The sequence below is a fragment of the Condylura cristata genome, unplaced genomic scaffold, assembly GCF_000260355.1.
Source record: "Condylura cristata isolate star-nosed mole 26May11 unplaced genomic scaffold, ConCri1.0 scaffold00032, whole genome shotgun sequence".
Taxonomy (NCBI): domain Eukaryota; kingdom Metazoa; phylum Chordata; class Mammalia; order Eulipotyphla; family Talpidae; genus Condylura; species Condylura cristata.
Window position 1 is genome coordinate 14,943,332 of NW_004567133.1, and position 16,321 is coordinate 14,959,652.

Sequence of the window (16,321 nt, forward strand, 5' to 3'; positions counted from 1 at the left end):
GGGGGGGGGGCGACCAAAGGGGGCACAAATCCAGTCTGTGAAGTTTTTATTTTCAAATGAAAAACCAGCTTGTGCGTGTCTTAGCTAACAAAAAATGAGGGGCGGGGAGGAAAACACCCAGTGGGAAATGAACTGAATATCAGCAAACCTTTTTTCTGAGCGGTGGGACTGTGGCGAGTTTTTTGCTGTAGCTTTACGGGTTTCATTGCTCACGCTCCAAGCGCATGGAGTCTCACAGGCGAACACGATGGGCTGCAGTGACAGCGAGACCAGCCGGTTTCGTCTATTTCGGTCAAGGTCGGCTGGCTCCCAGGCCTCGGTGACCCCAGGGGCCAGGGCCAAGCCCTGCTGCTCTCACCCCCCCGGCTGCTGAGCAGCGCGGCGCCCCACCGCCCCGTGATGAAACGCGCCCCGTCGCTGGGCTCGGCGAGCACGCTCGCCACTTTGATTCATCATCTCTTACTCTCTGTCCTTTATATTCCTGCCCTCTTTGGCCTTTGATTGCTTTTCGGGAGTTTATCATATTGAACTTTTATCCCTTTCCAGGAAACCCTATTATTTTTTTCTTCCCTTTCACAATGAATAAATAATCGTGAGAGCACTTCTTTGGACAGAACTACATCCTGCCTCCTCGACTCGATGGCTGGAGTCTGCGTCGGGCTCTCTGGGTCTCTGCTGGCGGGGCCATCACCTGTCACAGAGGGATGCATTGGGGACTCTGACTCGCCTGTTCCCTAGGCATGCTCAGAGAGGGGAAGGTGAGAGGGGGCCCCAGGCCTGGGGGTCTGCGGCCCGGGGGGAGACAGGGCAGAAACAGGTACACAACCTTCGAGAGCGAGAGCATGGGCTTTGGAGAGCCAGGCGCTCAGTCCCAGCCTCCACCCTACCTCCCATGTAACTGGGCCTGGGCCTGGAGGATGACGTCTGGTTTCCTGCTTACCAAGGGGAGGAAAGAACTCCTTCCTCCTTGCTGCAGAGAAGACAAGAGGAGAGTGCACACCCTGGGTCTGGAGGGTGGCAGCTGTTACATAGTAGCTACTCAATAAACAGGGTAGGAGACTGGCTCTGAGCACTCACCTGCTGTGGCTCCCTGCAGAGAGGCTCACAGGAATCTAAGATGTAAACAGGCGCATGGGGTGCGTGGGTGGGTGCATGGGTTTGTGTGTGTGTGTGTGTGTGTGTGTGTGAGAGAGAGAGAGAGAGAGAGAGAGAGATTTTAAACACCTCCTGCAGGCAGCGGGGCAGAGTGGCTGCCTGTCAGCAGCAGGAAGTGAGTTCTGGGCACCCCTGGGTGCTGGCTACCCACTCTGGCCCCTGTCCACAGCACAATGTGACTGCTTCTGAGGGCTGCAGCGAATGCCTGCGGCTGACTCCCATACCCCCTTTCCTTCCCAGAAATCATGAATCTGAGGTCAGACCACAATCAACAGAGATTTCTGGAAAGGTATGAAATGCAAACTTATCTCATAATTTACAGGAAAGAAAAGGGAACAGGAGGCCATTTTACCAGAAAGAACAGAGCCTTTTCTTCAAAGTCAGAGGAAATGGAAACGAGGCGAGTTTTAGGGAAGAGGAAGGGTGCCAGGTGAGTCTGGACTGCATCAAGGTTTCCATATGATTCCAGAAAGTGTTGCAGGTTCCAATTCCTTTTTTCACATTTGGACGGCTTGAAGGAAAGTGTTGCTAAGCTGGAATATTTTATGATCAAAGTGGGGCACAAATAAGATAATCTGGTCTGGAATGGTGGCTGTGCGTGACAGTCTGGCTAGGTAGGACTGTTACAAAGCACAGCAGCTCCGTGGTGACATAATTCACACCCAGCAAGTGCCAGCCCACTTGGAGTCGGGCGACCTCACCAGTGTTATGACGCCTGCGTCCAACTCATCACTAGTTTGGAGCTGACCCCGCCGGCAGGCTCACACACACGCATATCCTCCACCAGAACCTGCGACGGAGCCCTTTAAAGAAGCACGCAGCACGGGGTGCGTGGTTTGTTCTCCTGAACGTGGCATAAACACCTCATTCTTCTCCTCAGGCCTTGGCCCAAGAGCTTTCCCCGTCAGCAGAATTCATCAGAAAAATATCCTGGGTCAAGTCTTCCTTCCTTGCTCTTTGCTAACAGGCGAGGGAGCGCCGGGCGGCAGGCCTTCCTGGGAAATGGGCCTGGGACCTCGGGCCCCACCTTATCTGGCCAGTGGGACCGATGCCAAAGGGGAATTCTGAGCCTGTCAGACGGGTGGCAGGCCTCACGTGGGCAGCAAGGTGTTTATCCTTTGGACAGCCTGTGGGCCGGTCACCAAAGGTTTTCCTGGCCATGTGAGCTCCTGCCTGGAACAGAGGTCTCCCCTCGCCTCCCTTCCTTGGAGAGGCCTCCCCTGACTCCCTGTCCAGGTCAGAGCCCTCTGCTCCACACCTGGTGCAGGCTGGGGCTGGGTGAGGGGCGGCGGGGAGGTAATGGGGAAGAGGTGAGGTCTTAGGCTGAGAAGAACCAGACTGTGGGGACCTGGGGCTACTGGAGGAAACGAGGCTTTCGGAGTGAGGCCGAACAGGTCGGGGGCTGAAGCCCAGGTGCATGCATCTACCCAACAGCTGAAAAGGGCTTTTGCAGCTGCAGTGCTGATTGAAAGGGCCCCTGAGGCCAAGCAGGGGCGCTGGCTTTGAAGGCCAGGGTCAGGACTCCACAGAGGCCACAGGCCCTTCAGGAAAGCCGCCTACCTGTGCAAGCTTCCCTGGAATGACCATGCCCCCTCATTTGTATATTGGCTAGGCCTCCGGTGGTAGGTGGGGCTTGGACTCTGACACCTTCCTGGGTAGGGCTCACAGGCACAGAAGGAGCTGGAGAGCCAGCAGGGGGCTTGGGGGTTGACCATGACAGTGAGCCCCCTGGTGTGGATGAGTGATCCACCCGTCCTGCACCCCTGGGCTCTTCGGCCGAGTCCTGGAAGTTCAACAGGCACAGGAGTCCGTTCCCATGTGGCCACCTCTCCTGCTGCCTCTCGTCCCGCAGACCTGAGACTACTGGCCAGACCCACATGCACACTTGCCCCAGGGACGCGCCTGCTCTACGGTGGGTGATGTGAGGTGAGGGACCACCAGCCAAGGGGGCTGCTGATAAAGGGCCGGGGCGGGAGACAAGGCCAGTGGTTCGCAGATTTGGGGCCCACGATTTGGAAGTAACTACCCTCCAATGGACTCACTGGGTACGGGGGTCTGATCCTTCTGGAAGCCTCTGGGCCTCTTCCTAACACTTCGGGACAGGGAAGGCAGGAGAGCTGGGTGGGCACGCTCTCCCCTCCCCTACAATTTGGGCAACGAATCCTCCCACTCAGCCTCACCACCTACTCAAGGAAGCCTTCCCCGACTCCCTCCCCACGAGGCTGGAGCCCATATGAACAAGTCATTTGCTGATGCGGTTGTACGAATGTTAGAGACTACAAGCTCCACGTGAGGGGTCTGCTTTGCTCATACCTGTCACCCCAGGCCCAGCGCCTGGCACACAGAGGAGGCTCAAGAATGCTGGCTGAACAGAGGAAAGGCCAAACGCCCCTGCTTTCCACGGAAGCTCACCTTTGTGGCTCTAGGAAGGCAATGAGCTAAAGAAGTCCCCATATTCGGCTCACCAAAGGGATTAATGATTTTCTGGACCAGTCTGGAACCTTCCTGCAAATTTCTAAGTTCATCCTTGACTAGCAGATTTTACACCTTCCTGGCACAGGCGCCTGGAGTTTTCCCCTGCAGGTCAACTTTGTGACTTTTCTTCAAGAGACCTGGCTGAGCACCAGCCCAGACAGCAAAAAGGTGTGGATGCATCACCTATCGGGCGAATGTCAGCTGGCTCAGGGAAGCCGAGACAACCACTAAACGCTGAAGGCCCCGCACAGGCATCGTGGGCCTGACTGCGGAGCAAGCCCTCCCAGAAGCCTGCTGGGTCCACACGGGAGGGGCTGCCGTGGGACTGTGGCGTCTCGGCCTCCAGCGTGGCTCGCCAGGGGCAAGGTTGTCTTTAGGTCCCCAGAGGCCCAGGGGGATCACTGGACTCTCCGCTGAGCTGACTGTGGAGCCAGAGGGCCGAGGAGTGGGTTTCAGGATGCCGCAGACACGCGTGACCTGAGGGAAGTCACGCAGCCGCTGACTGCAGCACCTCCTGTTTCAGGCCTTCCTCCCACGTGGTGTGACCCCTCAGGGTGGAGACCTGTGGCCCAATGCTGAGCCTCAGGAACTGCTCCTCTTCAGGGGTGCCACTTCAGTTCCATGATGCTTGGGGGCCAGAGTGGAAAGCACAACACTGCCTCTTAGGGGTGCAACCTCGTCAGTCACTTTGCCCCTCAAGCCTCGGTTTCCCCAATCTACTCCCTCACGATGAGATCGTGAAAGGGCAATGCTTTGCCAGCCCTGAGCTGCTACATGATGTGGGGGGACAGTGCCACCCTTAGGAGCAGGCCTGTCACAGCCAGGCAAGCTGTACCCGAACCTGTCACTGCCCCGACAGCCCACGCTGCTGCCTCCGGTGCACACCCCGCCCGGCAGCCAGGATGGGCGCAGACAAGTGTCAGGCGCAGCAGCCCCTCCCCCTCCAGAGCGCACAGAATGAGCCCAGCCCCCTGGCCGTTCCCTCCCACCTTGGCGACCTAATTCCTCAAACCCCCCCTCCCACTTCAGCTCCCCAAGCTCCAGGCACTCCATTGACCATGTACAATGTCTGTCCGTGGTCTCTGGCACAGCAGCCGCCACACGGGCACATCTCTCCCCACGTATGAGCTATGGGCCGAGCGGGGCCCAGCTGGTGCTTCCAGAGCACTTGTGTCCAGAGCCGGGCGCACTGGCCCTGGTGGCTCTCACAGCAGAACCTGGCAGCACTGGCGAGGAGGTACAGGGCCAGCTGCCCTGCAAGGCCTTGAGCCCAGGCCTGGGCCCAGGAGCCCAGCCAGGGAGGTGGCTCTGCTCTCGGGACCCCGGCTCTGTCCTCCACGAGGGCAGTGACTGTCACTGGGGAAGCTCTGCTCCTGGGAGGCTGATGGTGACAGCCCCATTTTACAGAAGAGGAGACTGAGGCACAAGGACCTTCCGGAACTGCTGGCAGCGGACAGTGGGTGGCGTCGGCTTGAGCCCCTGCGTTGACTCCAGGATGCGTGCCCCTAAGCCACTCATGGCAGCGGCTCCCACACACTGTTCCTTTTAAACAGCTTCTCACTGCTATCTTGGCTAGTCTGAAAGCCCCTCCTGCCCTAGAGGGACCGGAGTTGGCACAGGATGGGTCTGTATCTGCTGAGGGTGGAGGACAGAGGGCGGTCAGAAAAGGGAAGAGCAGCACCCACCCCCCGCCCCCCGGCCTGGGCACCACGTCAGCGCACAAGACCACTGCTCTGAGCTGGCGGCCACTCCCCGTGTGTGTCTGGCTAGAAAGCTGGCCCCTCAAAATCAGTTTTCCAAAACACCAAAATTTTGTAAATGTCAACTCTTTCAGCATACATGCCAGGTAATGGGGGCGGGGGAGGGGAGGCTCTGGCGGAGGCTTGTTTCATTCACCTGCCGCTGTGGGGGTTATGAGGACTTGCCTGGAGCGTGTGCATGGGCCTAGCACCTGGGGCCCAACTGTCGACCTGTGACGGCAACACGCCCAGAGCCACAACAAAGGGCAGCTTTACCTCAGAAGCTCCACAGAACCTTTAAGTCAACTTAGCAGGAAAGGAAAGAACACCAAGCAGAGATAACCTTTTTCTCAGGAAGCAGGTAGACGCACAGACGCACTAGAAGGAGCAGGAGTCCGAAACCAAGCTCTGTTCCCGTCAGCCCTGGGGGTCTGGCAGGTGGCTCCGATTTCCAGCCCGAGTTGCAACAGCAAAGTACGTTTCGCGGTAATTTTTACCATTTATCTCCTTATTTTATGTAAAGCAAATGTTCTAGAGCCCAGCACACAGCTGGCAGGCCATCAATGAGACTTTTATTCTGGGCCCTTGAGAAAGTCTGTGACGCTAGAGGTCAACGGCCTGAGTCTAAGTCCTGAATATCCTGGGCGGAGTCACACAAATCACAGCCGCACTCAGTGTTTCAATGGAAGCATCCACTCCCGAAATCCTGCGATGCGGAGAGGGCTTTCAAGACTCGAACTCACCACAGGCGGCCACGGAGACCCAGTCAATTCACCAGCCCCGATTTTATGCCCCTGGGGTGTGCTTTGGTGACTTCTCTGGTAGCTGGCTTAAGTGTGAAGAGGTATCCCTGAGTAAATACTGACTTTCAGCCCTTTGGGAATTTGAGATGTTGAAAAAATACTACTGTGCGCGTTGGCGAAAAGCGTATTCACACAAAATGTCACGGCCCGAAAGCCACCAATAAGGGAAGCTGTACTTCAGCCGTGGGATGCTGGCTCCAGGAAGCAAAGGGCCACAGTAGCCACAGCAGGGATCCCCTAGGGGCATCAAGCACCCACCGTGGTCACAAGACCCAGATTAGTGGGGGTCAAGACCCCCGTGGGCCCCTGGGAGCCTTTTAAATCATCCCAGCTCTGGGCAGGACGACGCTCATAGCGACGAGGACTTGTCTGGGTCCGAAGTTGGGGTCATCAAAATGCCCCTGTCAGCTAAATGCTCAGGGGACATGTGGAGAGAAACTGGGGCTCCCTGACATTGCCTCAAACTGGCCGTGTGGGTCCCATCCCTCCACCCAGACACCCGTCACCAAGTCCTTTTAGTTCCACGGCCTAGGTACTTCTGGATTTCCTCCATGGTGGCTTACCTGAGGGAAAACCTTGTGCAAGGCGCCGTGAGAGTTCATTATTAAGGCCCCCAACTGGCCACAACTTAAAACATCCGTCAACAGGGGATTCGTTGAATAAGCAGAGGTTTGCCCACACGACGCGGGCTGTGCAGCAAGCACGAGCAAGCAGTTAGTCTTCGCAGCATTAAAAGGGAGAGAGAAATCCGAGGCGTGGACGGAGAGAAAGAGCACTCACATAGGTTTTAGGCGGCAGTGAAATGCCAGGTGGTACAAGCGCCATCGGGAAATGCCCAGGGAAGGTCAGAGAAGGACGACACCGGCCCGCGGAAGGGCTGTGCGACAGAACTCCTCTTTGCCATCAGAGGGGCGCGCGCCACCTACCGCACAGGCGCCAGGCACCGAGAGGCGCCCGGAGCGCCCGGGCTCCCTCCTGCCCCCGCCTTTCCTGACGCAGGGCACCCCTGGCTCGTGGCTCCTGAGCCTTGGAACCTTCCACGGCGGCTTGCTGTTCGCTGCTTCCCGGGAGCCTCCCAGCCCTTCCCAGCGCACCCGCCTCTCTTCCGGACTGCCTTATCCTTACCACGCGCCTACCCCGGGGCTATGCCACCCTGGGCTAGGCCACCCAGGGAGTGACACCTGCTCCCTTGGTGCATGCTGTGCAGGCAACACGCCCAGACAGCCACAACAAGGGCCGGCCCCGGGCCCTGCCTGACCTGGTTCCCAGGTGTCTCCTGGCCAGTCAGAGCCAGCAGGAGGCCTCAGTAAACACCTGCTGAATGCACGTCCCCTTCCCGAGCCCTACTTTGTGAACCTGTCTTATGAGTTCCTTGGAAAGTTTCAACTTCCTTTAAAAATGCCAGTTCCGGCCCTCCCTGGTAGACACAACGGATTAGGACGCAGCATGGGAAGCTGGCTGCAGCTGCTTCAGGGCAAGTTACAGCCCCGCCCCGGAGGTGACCCACACGGTGCGGCAGACCTCTCCTGACCCGCCCGCTGCTCCCTTCAGCAGCGTGCTTCATTGATCGGCCTGTTCTGCTCCCCACTCTGTCTCTGGCGAATCCTCTCACTGTCCCTGCACCCCTGGCCTGTACCCCAGTTCTGTCTGCAGAAACAAATAAAAAAAGAAATTGAAAAAGAATAATTAAGAAAAAAGACTATTAAAAAGTGCCAGATGCTCCCTCACCTCCCCACCCCCATTCCTTGCCTCCCTTGTCGAAGGCATTACGGCAGTAGGGTGCCCAGTGACCCATGCCCGTGAGCCCTGAGCACTCGGGAGCGCTCGGGGTCCCACTCCCTCCGTCTGCTGTGCTCCCTCTCACCGAGTGGGTCTTGTGCATTAATAACTCCCCCCCTGCACACCCAGCAAAGCCACGTCCTCGGCATCGCATTCTCCGGGTCCCCAAGGCCGGCCTAGGACTGATTTGTGGGAGGGAGGAAAGAGGGTCTCAAACCCTGTTCAGAGGGAGCGGGCAGGGGCGGGCAGGCCCTTGGGGTTCCAAGGTCTAAACAGAGCAATTCAAAGGCAAACATTAAACCCAGGTGGTCTTTTTCCAGCTGAGATGTTCTCAGTGTCTGCGTCTGATCCCTCAGACAAGGCTCCCAACCTGGCACTGGCCGTCACCCCTCAGCAAGGGAGAATGCTCGGCTTCGGTGGCAGCAGCAGCAAAACATAAAACCTCCTCGAAAAAGTCTCTTCGGATGACTTTACGGACTGTTCCTTGAGGCGCAGACTTGCACCTACGGCCACAAGCCCGCGCTCGGCTGCTGGCTTTGGTCTCCCGGCCCGCGGGGCGGGGTCGGGGGCGCTGATGTGTGTGCTGGGCCACAGGACACAGAGTTCTGCTTGCTGGCCTGGCTCTGCTGTGGGCTGCGGGCCGCAGGCAGGTCACACCACAGGACCCTCCCCGGCCCTCCTGCAGAACGCTGTGCCTGTGTTTTACAACGTCGGATTAAAGCCTTTCTCAAATGCCAAGTCTGCACAGCTGCGGGTCTGTGTTCTTCACGGCGCGGCCATGGGCACGCTGCTTTCACGTGCAGAAAATCTGTTATTTGGGGTCTCAAGGGTCAGCGCTAACGACAACACTGAGGTGGGTGGCCCGTAGCTGGGCTTCCCGACAGAGCATTTCACATTCACAAGTGCTCAAGGAGGGAGCCAGTGTTTCCACCCCCACATGGGTTCCTTTGAATTGTGGGAAAATACACAGCCTGTCTGCTTTGCCATCACAGCCACTTCAGGCTCACAGCTCAGGAGTGCAAACCCTCTGCACAGCCTCAGGCCTGGGAAGTGAGTGAAGCAGCAAGGCCGGGGGCGGTCGGCGCTGGGCCCTGCATTCTGCTGACTCTCGCCGGACAGACACAGCTGCCGAGAAAGGAAGCCCCACAATGGAGGAACAGAAAGAAGAGGCGGGAAAAGGATTCTGGGGCTCAGCTGTGAGCCCTCTCACTTCAGAGTGGGGAGGTTCACAGCATCCTGTTCTGGGGCAGCTTTCCCAACTGCTCTGTTATAAACGTGCTTGGCGGGTCCCGAGAGGCTGGGCGGGAACTGGCAGGGGCTGCGCCCCCAGGCCGCCTGCGCTCCTCGCCTGGCGCATGCCCGTCTGTGCTGCAGAAGGCAGCCCCCCCCCCGGGCCCGCCCGGTCACAGGGCAGGACAGGTTCAGCCAAGGTCAAGGATGGGTGAAGCTGGGGCTCGGTGTCCATCCACACGCCCCTCAAACGCGCCACGGGGTGTCCCCTGCTCTGACGTACAGCTGTCACCAGAGGCTCTGGATGCAGAGCTGGCACAGTGCCCTGAGGTGAGTAATGACCCCGAAAAGTGAAGCAACACTCAATTCTTCGGAACTGTTCTCTCCTCCCTGCCCCCTTTCCCCCGCCAAAGGCTGGTTCAGGGCAGAGCTGCGTGCCACGTTTCGCAAGAGGGCTCCTCAGACGGCAAGTGCTGTGTGGTGTTGGGAAAGGGTCTCCCGGGGCGCATTCCAGGTGAGGGAGCCTGCGGGCGGATCTGGGACAGTCTTCCCTTGCCGGCTGGAGTTTCTCAGCGAGACCCTCTTTGCTGCTGCCCTGGGGGCTCCCGGAGAAGCCTGGTGAGCAGGGCGCCTCGGTGCTCCAACCACAGCTGATTTTCCGGCGGATTCTGGGCCCCACTCCCAGCCCAGCCACTTGAAGGCTGAGTTCAGAGACAATTACCAGACGGCTTTGGAGGCGCTCAGCCCCCACTGCTTCTGCTCAGGCAGAACTCTGGAGTCCTGTTTTAGCCTCTTGGTCCTGACAGGCCGGGAACAAAAGTGCCCAGAAGGGGCCCCAGCTGGGCAGCGGCAGGAGGCAGCAGATGGGCACAGGGTGGGCTCTGTCCCCCGGGCCCCCCTAACGCCCCCTCTAACGAGGGCCGGTCCTGCCAACCTCTGACACGCAGAGACGGCGGCAGCACCGTCACGGCAGATGCCAGTCTTGCAGCAAGGCGGGCAGTGGGATCGGCCCAGCCCACGAGGGCTCTGTGACCTTGGCCCAGCCTGTTTCTGAAGAACAGGGCAAGCGATACCACCTACCAGAGTCTTCTGGAGGAAGTGCCCAGGAATAGTTAATTCTTCCGGTCAGACTATCGCCCACACTTCCAAAAATAGACGACTTTCTAATTCTCTATCCAAAACACACTTAGGAGCAGAGTCAACAATGGGTTTTGTCCGATACCAGGGAGGCCGCAGGAGGCCGTCGGTGGCCTTTCTGTCCCAAGTCAGAAAAGGAAAATTCACTCCAGATGCGGCAAAACGGAGCCAGGAACAAAGAGGCCTGGTGTGGGGCTTCAGGCTGACTCTGCAGACCTGAGCTCAAAGCTTCCATGGAGTTGGGGCGGTGGGTGTGACCTAGGGCAGGACACTTCCTCAGTGCAGAAAAGGAAAAGGGGAAGGCAGGTGGCTGGAGGCTGGTGTGAGAACACTCCAGAAAAAGCCGAGCAGCGCAACACCATCTGCTTTAAAGACGAAAGGCCCCAGGGTCTGATGGGCTTCCCCTCACTCACCCACGCAGGGGCCTGCTGACCAGGGAGCTGACCCAGGAGACGTCCGCCGGGGTGACTCCAGAGAGGGCTTTTTTATATTTGTCTTGGGGAGCTGGAAGGAGAACACTGGCTCCAATTTTATCACCAGAAATAAGAAAACAACGGCCCAAAACCTCTGTGTCTGGGACGCTGTGCTGCGGATGACATCAGCAGCTCGTGCGCTGCTCCCAGGGGAGGAGTCAGACTGATATCTATGAATCAAACATCGATTCTTCCCCCCTTCATTTTTGGATGTTTGTTCCAGGCTCCGTGGTCAGCTGGGCTGGCTCCCAGCACACTGTGAACTCTGCATTCTTCCTCATTGTCCAGCTGCCAAAGGCTGGCTCTGGAATTGCCTTTCCCCAGAACTCTCAAGTGGCCTGGTCACTCAGTGACTGATAGGGCAGGTCTAGCTGCCTCTGATAAAGGTAACGGCTGAGGAAGGCACAGCTCTCTGTGCTGAGGAGTGGGAGGCCACCCTGAGGCGGAGGCCCGCAGCCCTTCTCTAAGTCCCACCTTGTTGGCACAGGACACGAGAGGACGGCAGAGCTTGGCCCCTCCGGGGCGAGGGCCAACTCACAGCTGGAGCCTCAGGCCGGCCGGCCACACAGGCACCAGGCCAGGTGTGAGCAACGCTGTCGGGCCCGCTGCAGTTTACAGCTGGCGGGGGGGAAGCAGACCCTGAACTCCCCCCACCCCGCCTTTGAGAACTGTCAAGTTCCCGCTCGCTCTGTCTGCAGTCGAGGGAAGAGAGAGGGGACCCCGGCAAAGGGCAGGGACCAGGCAAGCGGCAAGTGGGGCAACCCCACTCACGGGAAGGCCAGGGCAAAAGCCCCGCCAAGGTGGGCGGCGTGAGCCAGTGGCGCCGCTCCGAGGTGGACGCCCACAGGCCTGGACACAGGTGTCCACACAGAGGCTGCACGCTCTGCTCACGTGCGCCAACAGGTACAAACGACACACAAGACCATCGACGCAAGAACGACGGCTAAGTGTGGGCTCCGCACACGAGCGCTGCGATTGGGCCGTGGCAAGGGACCCGCGGGCAGCCTGGGGCGCCAGAATCGGTGCTGCGTGAGGCCACCCACTGCGGTTTCCATGCATTGCCCCGAGATGTGAATCCCTAGACACGGAAAGCAGATGTGTGACTGCCAGAGCTGGGAGGGGGTGGGGAAGGGGAGTGAGCTTTCCTTGGAGTGGATTTTATTGGGGGGCAATGAGAATGTCTGGGAGGCAGGAGAGGGGACGGTGGCCCAACCTGTGAATGCAGTAACTGCCACGGAGTCGACCACTCTCAGAGGCCGGTCTTAGGTGATGTGACCTCTCTCTCCTCCTTCTAAAAAGAGAGCTGAGCCCTCCCAAGCTGGCTGCTGGTGCTTCAGTGAGAGTTCGATCCCCAGGCCTGGAGCTGACCCACATGGCACCGCAGACCTCTCCTGACCTGCCCACTGCTCCCCTCAGCAGTGTACTTTGTGGATCTGCCTGTTCTGCTCCCCACTCTGTCTCTGGGGAATCCTCTCACCCCGCTGCACCTCTGGCCTGTACCCCTGTTCTATATGCATAAATAATCTTAAAATAAGAGAGAGAGCTGTGGCCAGAGGGGGCTGGGCTGGGTTACCCTCACCCCAGCGGTATATATAAGCAACACCCTGATGCTGAGAAGGAACACCCCTTGCCAAGGGCTCCCATCAGAATGTAGCACCAGGTCGGGGCCCGACTGGATACGAGTGCCTGCAGCTGAGATGCGGGGCTGTGCCCCTGACAAAGAGGCCAAGAGAAACAGGTGCCAACGGGGCATAGAGGGGGCTGGGGGCCGGAGTGGGGCGCAGTGAAAGAGGCAGTCAGTCCCTGCTTCGGGAACTAAACGGGCGCTGGGAAGTGACCATGGCCAAGCAAGGTGGGCGGAGTCACTTCTGGTCACGCCATCAAGACCCCACCAAAGAGGGACGGCACTGTCCCAGTCTCCCCTCCATCTCGCACCCCGCCTCCAGGGCGCCAGGAGCTGCTGCGCGCAATGCCTAGGGCTTCTGCTGGGGAACAGCTTCTGCTCTGGGTCTTTTGGTTCCCTTGATGTTATGGAGAGCACCCCGTTTTCTAGAACCCTGCTCCCAAGGGCGGGTTCTGGCAACCTATGGCCATCTGGCTGGTGGGAGAGGAGGCGAGGGCCAGAACCGCGAGGCCGAGCTCCAGCCGGCCCAGGCAGGGTGGCTCCCAGCCCCACGCAGGGCCGGTGCGGACCCGCCCTCCCGGCAAGGTGGCCCCAGGCCCCCGCTCCGGGGCGCCAAAACCTCTGTGGGGCGAGGCCATGACTGTAAAACTGACCAGTGAGTAGAATTCGTGATTTCTTTCCAAGCCAAATGGAAGCAGAGAAATACACCGAAGTGGCCAGTCACCTATTAGCTCTGATTTATATTCTACTTTAATATCTCTTCCGAGGAAATGAGAGGTATATTTCCATCAAATTGAATCATTTATAGCTTCAAAGGGAGACGAAGGGCCTATGACAATCACCTGGGCGGGCAGCTGCACCAGGAGCGCGTGGGAAAGCACGGCCGCCGACCCTCGCCGTGTCCCCCAGGCGGCGCCAGGATCCCTCGCCTGCGGTGGGCAGCAGCGCCGCCCATGTGGCCGGGGACCCCGAGCAGGACCTCGCAGGACCTCGCAGGAGGTGGGGAGGCCACGCAGCGGCGCTCACGGCCCCGCGGCAGCTGCGGACGCTACACCTGGGCAACCCCGGTCCGGAGCACGAGCCCCCGTCCCCCGCCCGCCCCTCCACCCTGCGGCGCTCGCCAAGCTCTGGGCAAGCCGAGGGCAATGGGGTTCCTCTGATGTGCCACCAACCCAAGGCTGTCACGGGCGCCTCTCACGTGCTGGGGGCAGAAATTCAGCAGGGGAGGCTACTTCAGCTAGCCCTGTTGAAGGGCCACGGGGAAACCGCCAGTGCCCAGGGCCGGAGGAAATGGCCCCTGCTGTCCAGTGGGCGCCGCTCCTGGGAGGGGCAGGGAGCCGGCGTGCTCAGTTGTCACCCAGCGAGTATGAGAGACGGCGCGGAGCCCACACGCCGCCGTGAGCGGGGCAGGTCGCTCCCCCCAGGAGAGAGACTGTGGCCGGTGCGCGGATATGTCACCCAGGCGGAACCGCGGTGCCTTGAGGAAACAAACCAGGCGGAAGTAGCGGGGGGAAGGGTAAGCTTACGGGGGCTGCCCACGGGGGTGGCTTGTAGACTGAGGTTTGGGCAAGCAGCAGGAGGCGGCCACAACTAAGATCTGGGAAGAACATCCGGTGCAAAGGCCCTGAGGCAGGAGAACTGTGTGACTCTGGGGTGGTTCTCAAAGTGTGGTCTGGGGCGCCCCAGGGGGCATTTGCCTTTTACATTCAGAAGACAGAAGAGTTTTCCAGAAGCAACTAACACTATTACAAGATCGACAGCAGAGGCAGACATGAGAGCCCAGGGATCTATTAAAAAGATATAAAAAAATAAGCCAGTTTGGGGGGCAGCTACCGTTCGTCAAAAGCTATGCTGTGTGGGTTCAGACATGATGGGGCTTATTATTATTTTTAAGTAAATAAGTATCTGGAGCGCTTCTCAGTTTAATTTCTACACCAGAAACATCAAATTTCTTTGGGCTCTTTACTTTTTTTTACCAAAATTCTGAGAAGCACTTAGTTGGAAACAGGGCAGGCGGCGGGGGGAGCTGGGGGAGCTGGTGTGGAAGGCGCGGGTGGGGGCGTGGGCCAAGCCTCCGGCACACAGGCGCAGAGGGAGACGCCTGAGCTTCGTTCTCAGGGCGACGGGAGCTGCTGGGGCTGCCGAACCACTTAGGGGCTGACGGGACACGAGTTCGTGTAGGTTCTAGTGGCTCTCCCTGGCTGACTGGAAGCCAGAGGCTGCTGCTGTGACCGCGGGGGAGATGCCGTGGTCCAGAGGGGCAGAGAGGGTGAAGGCAGAGCAGGTCAGCGTGGGCGCGGGGCGTGGAAATGGAAGGAGGATTTCCAGATGCGGAGGGGCGTGTCGGGGGCGAGGGCTGAGGCGGCGGGTGGCCAGGCCGGGGCGGGGGAAGCACCCCCCTCTCCTCTGGCTGGGGCAAGGTGGCTTGAACTTGCTCTTTAGGTCGCAGGCATCTCAGGCCCAGGTCAAGGCAGGAAGGACTCTCCCCCAGGGGTCCAGAGCAGCCTCCCTGGGGGCACATGGGAGAATGCCCTCCCCACGCCTGTAAGCAGCGCTTCCGGGCGCTGCGGGGGAGAGACTGGCCACCTCTCCCTCGCCACAGTCTCAACACCCCCCAACCCCCGGGTCTGCAACTGGGCGCCCCGGCAGCTCCAGTCCCGAGTCACGCAGACCTAGGCCACTGCAGAAAGGGCCACGCCCCCTCCACCCCTCCACCCCTCAGCCTTGGGTGACCTCACCCCTTCCCGGGGGCCCAGGCAGGCTACAGAAATAAGGAATAAGTCATTAGAAAGCTTTCTGCAAACAGAAAGATGATTATGCTGATGCTCAAGAATGTGACTTTTGGCTCTGCTTATTTATTTACACCCAATTTCTTCCAAAAGGGGCTGGAGCAGAAGTAAGGCCTGGGCTTTCTCCTTAACCCATCCAATCCCGAGCTGAAGGAAGCCCCGGGGAGCGGAAAGATGTGACTTCTGTGGTAAGAGAGCTGCATCTGGTTAACGGAGACTCCCTGTCAGCATTTATCTGTATTTAGTCAACATCTCTAGAGAACATGACGCAGCCCGGAGGAGGTTCGACATGAAGACCACAAAGACGCCTCCAGAACCTGGGGTGGGCGGAACCACCTCTCACTTCATAGCAGAAAACAGGCCGCTGCGGCAGTCTGGCAGCCCGAGATGGGTTTAAGAACAGTGTGGGGCGGGATGACCTCCGCGAAGGTGAAACTTCCCCCGAGGCCCCGACAGATCCACGCTGGAGAATACCCCCACAGACACGTGAGAGCTGCACAGTGACGCACAGATACACCAAGGTGTTCGCTGTGGCACGGAAGAGCAGTGTCACTGAAAATAACCCCAGCGTCCCCCCATGCAAGATGTCCTGAGAGATGACTGTGGCCCATCAGGGTAAAATACGGTCCGGCAATTAGCGAGCATAGGGTGGCCTTCCCAACACGAGCACGTCAGGCTGACTCGCTGCGTGAAGAAAGGCAAGGAGCAGAGCCCGCAGACGGTGCCACGCCGGCGTGCGGGCAGCCAGACACGTGCGTGACACGCCAAGCCGCGGGAAGTGCCTGCGAGGAACCCAACCGGCCACTTCGGGGCAAAGCACACACATTTCTCATTTCACCTTGTCTGTTTAAAAATCAGATGCTTGCGGTGTAGATCTTCCAAAGTGGAAAATCAAAGAGCAACAGTGACTTGGTTGGGGCTGGGGGTGGGGCCTGACCGGCAGGTTCTGACGCCTTATTTCTGCCAGCACCCCACAGCCTGGGGCGGCTGCGTGGCGGGTGCCAGTTGCCTCAAGTTCTCTAAGCCAGAGGAAGTCCTCTGGCTCTCTTGTGGGATGGGGGTGTACATGGATTCACTTAACGCAGACACGTCAGACCAAGGAAGACAAGTCTTCCCA

At 59.0% G+C, this 16,321-nt stretch overlaps 1 protein-coding gene across 6 annotated transcripts in view; it reads right to left on the reverse strand.

The window, feature by feature from the left end:
- Positions 1-16,321, reverse strand: part of CLEC16A (C-type lectin domain family 16, member A) — a 168,878-nt gene that overhangs the window by 24,158 nt on the left and 128,399 nt on the right. The gene's annotated exons all lie outside the window — the stretch shown is intronic.